Source organism: Dendrobates tinctorius, unplaced genomic scaffold, assembly GCF_039654945.1.
Source record: "Dendrobates tinctorius isolate UK_male_01 unplaced genomic scaffold, ASM3965494v1 ptg000116l, whole genome shotgun sequence".
NCBI classification, from domain to species: domain Eukaryota; kingdom Metazoa; phylum Chordata; class Amphibia; order Anura; family Dendrobatidae; genus Dendrobates; species Dendrobates tinctorius.
Window position 1 is genome coordinate 43,571,314 of NW_027361784.1, and position 11,078 is coordinate 43,582,391.

The following is an 11,078-nucleotide window of genomic DNA, read 5'->3' on the forward strand; positions in this document are numbered from 1 at the left end:
AGGAAGCATGAGCAATCTCAAGGCTACAAGTCCATCTCCAAAGACCAGAATGTTCCTGTGTCTACCGTGCGCAGTGTCATCAAGAAGTTTAAAGCCCATGGCACTGTGGCTAACCTCCCTAGATGTGGACGGAAAAGAAAAATTGACAAGAGATTTCAACGCAAGATTGTGCGGATGTTGGATAAAGAACCTCGACTAACATCCAAACAAGTTCAAGCTGCCCTGGAGTCCGAGGGTACAACAGTGTCAACCCGTACTATCTGTCGGTATCTGAATGAAAAAGGACTGTATGGTAGGAGACCCAGGAAGACCCCACTTCTTACCCAGAGACATAAAAAAAGCCAGGCTGGAGTTTGCCAAAACTTACCTGAAAAAGCCTAAAACGTTTTGGAAGAATGTTCTCTGGTCAGATGAGACAAAAGTAGAGCTTTTTGGGCAAAGGCATCAACATAGAGTTTACAGGAGGAAAAAAGAGGCATTCAAAGAAAAGAACACGGTCCCTACAGTCAAACATGGCGGAGGTTCCCTGATGTTTTGGGGTTGCTTTGCTGCCTCTGGCACTGGACTGCTTGACCATGTGCATGGCATTATGAAGTCTGAAGACTACCAACAAAATTTTGCAGCATAATGTAGGGTCCAGTGTGAGAAAGCTGGGTCTCCCTCAGAGGTCATGGGTCTTCCAGCAGGACAATGACCCAAAACACACTTCAAAAAGCACTAGAAAATGGTTTGAGCGAAAGCACTGGAGATTTCTAAGGTGGCCAGCAATGAGTCCAGACCTGAATCCCATAGAACACCTGTGGAGAGATCTAAAAATGGCAGTTTGGAGAAGGCACCCTTCAAATATCAGGGACCTGGAGCAGTTTGCCAAAGAAGAATGGTCTAAAATTTCAGCAGAGCATTGTAGGAAACTCATTGATGTTTACCGGAAGCGGTTGGTCGCAGTTATTTTGGCTAAAGGTTGTGCAACCAAGTATTAGGCTGAGGGTGCCAATACTTTTGTCTGGCCCATTTTTGGAGTTTTGTGTGAAATGATCATCAATGTTTTGCTTTTTGCTTCATTCTCTTTTGTGTTTTTTCATTTAAGACAAATTAAATGAAGATAATAATACCAAAGAATTTGTGTTTGCAATCATTTTCAGGAAGAAACTGAGAATTATCTGACAGAATTGCAGGGGTGTCAATACTTTTGGCCACAACTGTAGGTGAGGCACGCAGGAGACAAATAGCAGAGATACTGGAAGCAACAGGTTTGACAGGAGACATCCTGGAGTCCACAGACAAGCAGCAGAGGTACAGGAAAACACAAACAGGAGGCAGATGCACTGGAAGCCACAGGCAGACCAGAGATGTACTGGAGACCGCAGACCAGTAGCAGAAGTTCTAGAAGCCACAGGCAGACAGGAGACATCATGGAGCCCACAGGATGACATGTAGTAGAGGTCATGGAAGGCCATGAACAGGCAGCAAAGCTAATGAAAGCTGCAGGCAGATGATTAATGCCCTGAAGACTGCAGAAAGGAAGCAAACATCCTTGAAGACCTGGAATAGATAGCAGAAGTATTGGAAGCCGTAGGCCATCAGATAATGTCCTGTTGACCACAGATAGGTAGAAAAGGTAATGAAAGACGCAGGCTGAAATGTAACTGAGGTACTGTACTGGAAGTAGCATATAGCCAAGAGATGTCCTGGAGACCACAGATAAGTAGCTGTGCACAGACAAACTAAAAATCTTAATACCAAGACACGGGTGTGTCTTGGTGAGCATATATAAGTCTGAGTGAACAATCACATAGGAGCATGCTGTGCTACTTGCAAAGATGGATGTTGAGCACAAGAAAGTTTAGCGGACTGGGGTAAAAGTGTGGCACCCCTGAGGCTCAGTCACCACAGAGGTACTGCAACTTCTCCTAAGGTGTAGTGCCCCACCATCCAGATAAGGTGGGAACTCCCTGCCACACTCCAACACCTGCATCCCACACACAGGATAGTTCAGCAGGGACACCTAGCAGCTTCAGGCTGGTGGTAGCAGAGCACCCTTTGTGGAACCCTGCTTCGTAACACGAGATGTGCTGGGAGGTGGGTGGAGTTAGTATAAAAAGAATGGGAAAGATAGAATTAGAGTTGAGTCCCTTAGGGGGGCCATCAGAGAGAGTTAGGTCAGTCTCCCAGAGGGGAGGACAGGCTGTCAGAAGGTCGGTCGGGATGGAAGCCACTCAGACAGGAGTGAGGAAGAGAAGAGAAAGAGACGTAGAACTGAAACCTGCATTTCATTAAGAGAGAGAAAGACAAGTACGGAACGAAGTGGAAGGAGAACAGAGAGGAGGAGTGGGTTGGATAGGAACCCTGCCTATAGGTTCTCAGCGCACGGCCGGGGCCCAGTCCCCGAGGTTGTATGGACACTTATGGTTCTGCAGCAGACACCGGTAGAGTAGTTGGCTGTAAATGCACTACTCCCATCCAAGACTTGGGACACAACAGCGAAGCGGATAGAGAGCCGGGATTCAGGAGAAGGGAGTCCCCGAAGCAGGCTACAGCTGTCTGTCATACAAGTGAGAGAGTTGTTAGGAACATCTGACAGGAGGAACTTCAGAGAACCACGGTGCTGGAGCTCTTCACACCAATAGGCGCTATAGAGGAGTCATTCAGAAAAGGCACATGTTGGAGGGGTGCTGGCGGGGAGAGCCCTATCTTTCCTGGAGGTTGGCTGGGCCTCTGTCTCGGAGGACACGGTACCGAAGCGGGCACCTGTGTGCACTACGAACTGTGAGTAAAACTTTGAAACTGCAAGCCCTGGTGTCCTCCATTCATTCCCGCATCAGCACCGCTACATTGGGGGTATCAACATCTACACCATTCTGTGCCCATACTCCTCCATCGCACCTATACACTGCCCTGGGACTACAGCTCCACCTGTGGGGAGCAACACCATCTTAGCTGCATCACACCATCAGTCCCAGTGGATCTGCAAGCAGCGTTGGCTTACTATCTTACTTGCCAAATACCACCGGTGGCGTCACAAACTTTACATTACAAACAAACACCACCGCCATTGATATTGGGGCCCAGGGCCACGGACCGGGTCACCACTGCTGTGACACATCATCCCCCTGACACCGGCCCGGTACCGAGTACCCCACAGCCCTGGGTGAAGCGAGGGTGACCAAAAAGGAGTAGCTCCACATTCCCAGGATAGGTGTGTAACAACATAGTGCCAATGGGCTGTTATATGCATTGACGCAAATCCAGCAAAATGGGATCCGACTGTCCAAACATTTTTCTTTCTATTCAAAAACGGTCAGGAAGGCTTAAAAAAACAACTCTCCCCAGCCATCAGCTTGTTTATTTTTCTCCCCCACTAAACGGACTTTATGAGTAAAGACCAGACTGGAATGACCAAAGAGGGAGGTGTGTGGACAAGTTGAGGGCTGGGGAATGTTGAGTATTAATTTAAGACACGTTCCATTTAAATGAAATAAAATTCAATTTGAATTAAATTTTATGACTACATTCAAGTGTGAACTTCAAAATTTTAATTTTCTTGGACTCGCTCATTACTGGTTGTCATAGCAGTTGGTGATAATGAAGGTCATACAATACATTTAAAGGTTACTTTAATCTTCTTTCTAAACACCAAATTAAAACTGGATGCATATTCACCATGTATACACCAAAATATGTACATTAGGCCCTATCCTATTTATTACATCCAAAAGAGTTCAGGAATTCCCACATTTAGCTGCAGCTTACCTAGGCTCTGCTCCTTTTGAGTACCGATTCCTGTGACGATCATGTCAAAATCAGGTGGTATTCTTATTGCAATGGGGGCACTGTTCATGGTCACTTGACATCTCTAAAAAGTGCTACCATGAACGGGCTTAGCACTAGCTACTCTGTTTTCCAGATCCCAAGGGTTGGTCTGGCCTTCATTTTCTAATCCCTATATAGGGATCTGCAATTAACGGATAGGCTGGAGCCATGCTGTTCAGTGGTGCACCTTGGCAAATAGGATTGTTGGAGCAGAACAAGGAGATCACTAGAGTGACAAAATAGAAAGCCAGGACGAGTAATCAAAAAAAAGCTGGGGATAGAAATCAGGATTGTCTACAAGAAGTCAAAGCAGGACACTAAGATGTTCTCTTGGAACAAGTTAAATTCTCCTAGAGTGCAGAGTAGACCTTCAGGAGCTTAAACAGCATGCCATGTCTGATGAATCTCTACATGGACAATCAGTACCTTCTTAAATTTGTACAAATGACATCTCATTCAACCTACTGGAGCCTTGGTTTAAGCCAAACCAGAGAATCCAATCTGTAGACAGCATTGGCTTGACGTTTCTCTTCATAGATAACCTGGAGGAGTAATTTAATGGTGATGTGAGCTTTCATGTAAAAGATTCCTATATTTAGTTGTCATTATGGCTTTATAAAGTCACTTTTCTTTCTTGAACCTGGAGAGCTTTGCCCCACATTCCTACTGGCTGTATCTCCACAAGAAGAATCATTATAATCCATTGCAATGATATCACTGAAAATGCAAGAAATTAGATTAGGTCAATCTGAAAGTTCAAACTGTGAAGTTCCCACAAAGTGTTGAGCTAATAGACACCTGGAAGTTACTGTGGGGTGGCAATTCACTAGATGTTAAGTAAAAGTCTAGACCTGGACTTATAAAGACTAACAAAGCTTCTACTGATAGATGACCCATTACCTTCTGATCAATTACTTTACTTTGGGTGTGAGTACTCATGGCACCAAGTGCTCCCTTATTGGTGACCATTTCTGTAACCAAAAATAACCTGATGAAAGGTAAACACACTTCATCAGAAGGAAATACCTCCACTCTTATCAGCAAACAGTTTTCTTTTAGCAAAACGTTTTAGCTAAGTTGAAGAATGGATTAATGTTTTATTCATGTGGCGATTCAACCCCCGGGCCTACCACCAATCAGCTGAAAACTGCTTCACAGGAGCACCACCGATCTAATATTGATGGCGCATCTTAAAGATACATAATCAGTATTTTTTGACCGGACAACATCTTGAAGCTTTTGAAAAGGTGCCTACTATTCTTGATGGACCTTCTGATTGGGATTTTTCTTTTACAGAATTAAGGTGACAGACTACATCTCCATTTAGTAATATTCAAAAGCTTATCAGATCTATATTTTATATTGGCTTTCTAGTTTATTATTTTTATACTTAGCTTGTCATTTATTAGACTGGTCACAGAGTTGCTTTTTATATCATGTGTGTGTTTGCATTGCTTTTATGTCTCCCAGCACAATTTAATGTGGTGTGCTCTTCTGGATGCACCTCCTAAAAGACTAGTGGTGGTGGTTGTACATGACCACCTGGTCCCTCAATCCATTGCCCTACAGCAACCTCTTATTATTTGTGTGCTAATGTGGCAACTTAGGTGGAAACCAATAGCAAGACAGGTTCTACCTAAGTTTTATTGAGAGAAGCCAATCAAGCCCCTTCTCTTGTACGGCCTTCTATTCCTGATAGTTGGAGTTTATGGAGGTTTCTTTTTGAAGAGGGCATTTCAGTGAGCAGTTTTTGCATGGCCGTAGGTTATAGAAAGCATGATTACAGAAAAAAAAGCCTCATGGTCACGTTAAACCATTTTTGCATCTTCAATGCCAATATGGGACATGAGATATTGAGTGACAGATGAGTTTTGCATTCACAACCAGGAACTCTATAAAATAGTACATTTTTCTGACAAAAGTTCCCAGTCCTCTGTTTTTAGGCATAAATTTCCTTTAAATGAATAATGTATTGGTGCCCATGATATATGTGAGTTAGAATTTCCTAATTAGACCCTGATATTATTAACAATTCCGTCACTTATCACCATACAGTGAAACCCGTACACAAGTAATCTCTCTTGCTTATAATTATAGAACACAATCTCGTAATTAATAGCAAAACCTATTACAGGTCTCACTTTGATCCAGTAATTATTTACCCAGAGTTTCAGGAAAATGCTTGACTTCTTGGAAAAAAAAAACAAAACAGAAACACGCTATTTTTTCCGCGACCGTTGTGCTATCGCGCAGGAAGATAAATTGCCATTTGAAGTTGAATATATTTGCTGCATAAAGAGAACAGCAGAGAGAATTCTATTAATTAAGAGACTTTTCAGAATTAATTAAAAAAATATTCTTGTGGTTTGACGCGTTTTACGAAGCATGAAAAAGAATGGCTGCTTGAGATTTATTGAGCAGCACGGCACGGCTCGTGTTGTATTGGATTTCGTATAAATATTACCTTTGTTTCTCTGGTACAGATATAGGAAGCAGTACGGAAGGACTCGGCTTTTATGTGGTGCAGTGCATTTTATATTTCCTCTGTCTGTTGCACACTTATTAGCTCCTAGCTGAATGCTGAGATGAATATCAAAAAGGCTTGTCTCATTTCTTGTAAATCTAAGGGTTGTCCAGGATTAGACAAAACAGGTCTGATTTTTTTTTTTTTTTTTTATAAGACCTGACCATTCAATGTCTGATACTGAAGCCTATTCACACTTAGAGGCAGTTACAGAACGTTTTTTTTCTCTAATGTTGGACAACCACTTTGAAAGATATGAAACATGTTGGGTTTCAGATCTGGAGACTTTCATTATCTTGGGGTGGTTTTGGGAAGCAGAATGGGGAAGGTAAGTGAACCTAGCTGATGGGTGTTTAGAGGAGGCTCCAAAATAAATCTTGTTTTTCATTGCGAACAGGAACTTTGCTACAGGTGGTCAGAAACTTATAGGAAATGGGAATAGATCAACAGTGGGAATAGACCCACTTTAGGGAATATTAAAGTTAGTGGAGACTCCTGGTCAAACTGATGGAGTTTCCATCCAGCCTGATCCCCTAACTTATATATATTGCTTATATATATATATATATATATATATATATATATATATATATATATATAACATTTTACAAATTGCAAAAAGGAAAATGGGCAAATGCAAAAGTTTGGGCATCCTTGGAGATTTGTGTGCTCAGATAGCATTGACCAAGGTTTCAGACCTTAATTAGTCTGTTAGGGTTATGACTTGTTCACTATCAACTTTAGAAGGGGCCAGCTGATGGAAATTTCCAAAATTCATAAAAACCCAGCCTCCTCTTGTACCAAAAAACAGAATCCATGGGTTCTTCTAAGCAGCTGCCTAGCACTCTGAAAATGATAGTGGTGGAAGCCCACAAAGCAGGAAAAGGCTATAAGAATAGAGCAAAGCGTTTTCAGGTCTCCGTTCAAAATGTAATTAAGAAATGGCAGTTAATAGGAACAGTGGAGATCAAGGTAAGGTCAGGAAGACCAAGAAAAATTTGTGAGAGCTTGTAGGATTGCTAGAGAGGTAAATCAGAACCCCCTATTGACTGTAAAAGACCTTCAGAAATATTTAACAGACTCTGGAGTTGTGGCACATTGTTCTACTGTTCAGAGACAATCGCACAAATATGGCCTTCATGGAAGAGTTATCAGAAGAAAACCTCTCCTGCATCCTCACCATAAAATTAACCATCAGAAGTATGCAAAGGAACATTTAAACAAGCCTGATGCATTTTGGAAATAAGTCCTGTGGCACAATGATTTTAAAACAGAAGTCTTGGAAGACATTTGGCTGGCTACAAAAAGCATTTACATGCTGTAATACTTGCAAAAAGGGGCGCTACTAGGTACTAACCATGCAGGATGCCCAAACTTGTGCATCGGCTCATTTGCCTTTTTGTAATTTTTAAAATGTAAACTATCTATATATAGATACATATATATCCAAAAATAGAAAGGAAATGTATCATCTTTAACTTTAGCCCTTTTAGAGATCATTTCATCTTCATCTTGCTTAATTGTTCACAATGACAGTAATTTTGACCATTGGTGCCCAAACTTTTACATGCCACTGTATATAGCCACATCTTCTTTGCTTGATCTTATATTATTGCCAAATAGCCATCGGGTGACCTGAGCCAGCTGAGAGGATTATAGATGGGCAAATCAGGCTAAATTCTAATTCACCTGTTCACACGGATTTTCCCTGGAAATTAAATTTGCAGAGAAGGCATTCTCCACTAATTTAATGTCTCTATTATGCTTTGGGATATCTCCAGATCCCACGGCATAATAAACTTTACTGATCCCCTCTCTAGCCATTTCGTTCCTCACCATCACTCATCCGGTCCTCGTTGCCCATCACTCATCCAGTCCTCGCTGCCCATCACCCATCCGGTCCTCATTGCCCATCACCCATCCGGTCCTCGTTGCATGTTCTGATTACCACTGCTCACATTGAACGCTCTGTGCCTTTCACACTGAGCTAGGACTTCAAGCTCTGATAAGGCTCGGGAGGGTTCTGTGCAAGTGTAAGAATGTCACAATATCAAGATGTCATCATGTGGGCCATCCCAGGATTTCAGCTCGAGCGGCTGTGATCAGAAGATGAGTCGAAGACTGGACGAGTAATAATAATAATAACAAATAATAATAAATTTTATTTCTATAGCGCCGACATATTCCGCAGCACTTTACATTTCAGAGGGGACTTGTACAGACAATAGACATTACAGCATAACAATAATCACATAGATTATAACAAATACCAAGAGGAATGAGGGCCCTGCTCGCAAGCTTACAATCTATGAGGGAAAAAAGGGAGACATGAAAGGTGGGTGGTAACAGTTGCCCTGATTGTATGAACCAGCCATAATGTTAAGTGTGTAACTGTACAGACACAGAGGACTAATGGATGCATAAAGCATGTGGGAACATGATGCGGGGAACCTGGTTATTGTAAAAACTTTTGGCTGTGCCACACAGGGATAGAGTAGGTTAATGTGTTGAGGCGATAGGCCAGTGTGAATAAATGCATTTTCAGGGCACGCTTAAAATTGTGGGGATTGGGGACTAATCGTACTGACCTGGGAAGTGCATTCCAAAGAATTGGCGCAGCATGTGTAAAGTCTTGGAGACGGGAGTGGGAGGTTCTGATTATTGAGGATGCTAACCTCAGGTCATCAGCAGAATGGAGGGCGCGGGTAGGGTGGTATACTGAAACAAGGGAGGAGATGTAGGGTGGTGCTGAGCCATGGAGTGCTTTGTGGGTGAGGGTAATAAGTTTGTACTGGATTCTGGAGTGGATGGGTAGCCAGTGTAATGACTGGCACAAGGTAGACGCATCGGTGTAACGATTGGCGAGGAATAAGATCCTGGCAGCAGCATTCAAGACAGATTGGAGAGGAGAGAGTTTGGTAAGAGGGAGACCGATTAGAAGAGAGTTACAATAGTCCAGACTAGAATGAATAAGAGAAACAGTAAGAGTTTTTGCGGAGTCAAAAGTAAGAAACGGTCGAATTCTAGAAATGTTTTTGAGGTGCAGATAACAAGAGCGAGCCACTGATCGTATGTGGGGGACAAAGGAAAGCTCGGAGTCAAGTATGACCCCAAGACAATGGGCATGTTGCTGGGGAGTAATAGTGGAACCACACACGGAAATGGCAATGTCGGGTATAGGTACATTAGTAGAGGGAGGAAACACCAGGAGTTCAGTCTTTGACAGGTTCAGTTTCAGATATAGTGAGGACATGATGTTATGATGTTAGACACAGCATTTAGACAATCGCTGGTGTTTTCTAGAAAGGCTGGCGTGATGTCAGGAGAAGAAGCGTATAATTGGGTGTCCTCAGCATAGAGATGGTACTGGAAACCAAATCTACTGATTGTTTGACCAATAGGGGCAGTGTGCAAAGAGAAGAGGAGGGGGCCTAGGGCTGATCCTTGAGGAACCCCAACAGTAAGGGGAAGATGAGAGGAGGAGGAGCCAAGACAAGTGATGGTAAGGAACAAATTGGCCAGAGAGTTGAATGATGAGGAGAGTATAAGTATCTTGTTTTTATTTTTTTTCCTTTTCATGGTCTTCATGATTGATTTGCATTGAGGATCAGGTACTGTAACTTTTGCTTGAAGCTGGACAGTGGGTTACCATAGTCATGAACCCCTATACAACGCTCTTGAGTTCTACGGGACTTCTAATAATTCCCCCAAAGCACTGCTTTTGAAGGATATAGCAGAGTTTACAGTTTCTGTTGCCCAAGGGTTTTGACAGACCCCAAAAGGTTGCGAGCTTCTACAGGGCATAGACACTTTAGTCTCATTCACATTCCCATACAAAGTCAACCCTTTGCACGAAACATTAGAAATGAAAAGCAAATATTTTAAATTGGTCATGAATTGCTGATTACCAATCTTGACCTAAGTGAAACATGTGCTGAGATATTACGTAATGTTCTTTTGCGCTTTTCCACAGGAGAGTAGCTCAATGAGAAAGTCAACTCTGCTACTTTTATATAGTTTAATGACTCGTATTAAAGAGCAGAGAGGACCCTAAAATCTTTCCGATGAGTCCATCAGGAGCGAACAAAGAGTTCCTTATGACACACTCAGAAAACAAAAGCTGCGGCAGTGACAGTCACTATCCGGCTTTGCCTTTGAAGCATAAAGCATTTATATTTAAATTCCGGGAACCTGGAAAAGAAAATCCATAGCTCCTCGCTGCTGCCTTGGAAGGTAAATGTGACTCTATTAATCAGGAAGGATTGTGACGTTGGCATTGTGACACCTATTTTCTTGCATTGTGCCTTCTGCTTTTCATGGAAATCTCGGTAACATTCTGATGTAAATTGCAGCTTAAATCTAAATAGAAAAATATTTGCAACATGCAAATCTTTGATGTAAAATGTTGCAACGCAGAATTTTTGTCAGAATTTGTCATGTCGTGGGTAAGAGCAAGATAGTAAATTTGCAAAACACAAATAACAAAGAGGTCAGAATGCCAATAAGATTTAGTATACAGCTGTTAAATGAGTTATTTGCAATCGTAAAGCAAATTCAATGTGCATTATTTGGATACTTACAGGTGCCCTCAACTACCCAAATTAATGAAGGTCAAGATTGTACGACTTCAAGGAGAACAGGCATTTTGAAAACTTTAACTATAAGGCCGGTTTCACATTTGCGCTTTATAGTGCAGTGACGGCCTGCGTACGGCCGCCGCTAAGCCCCGCCCCCTGCCGGCTCC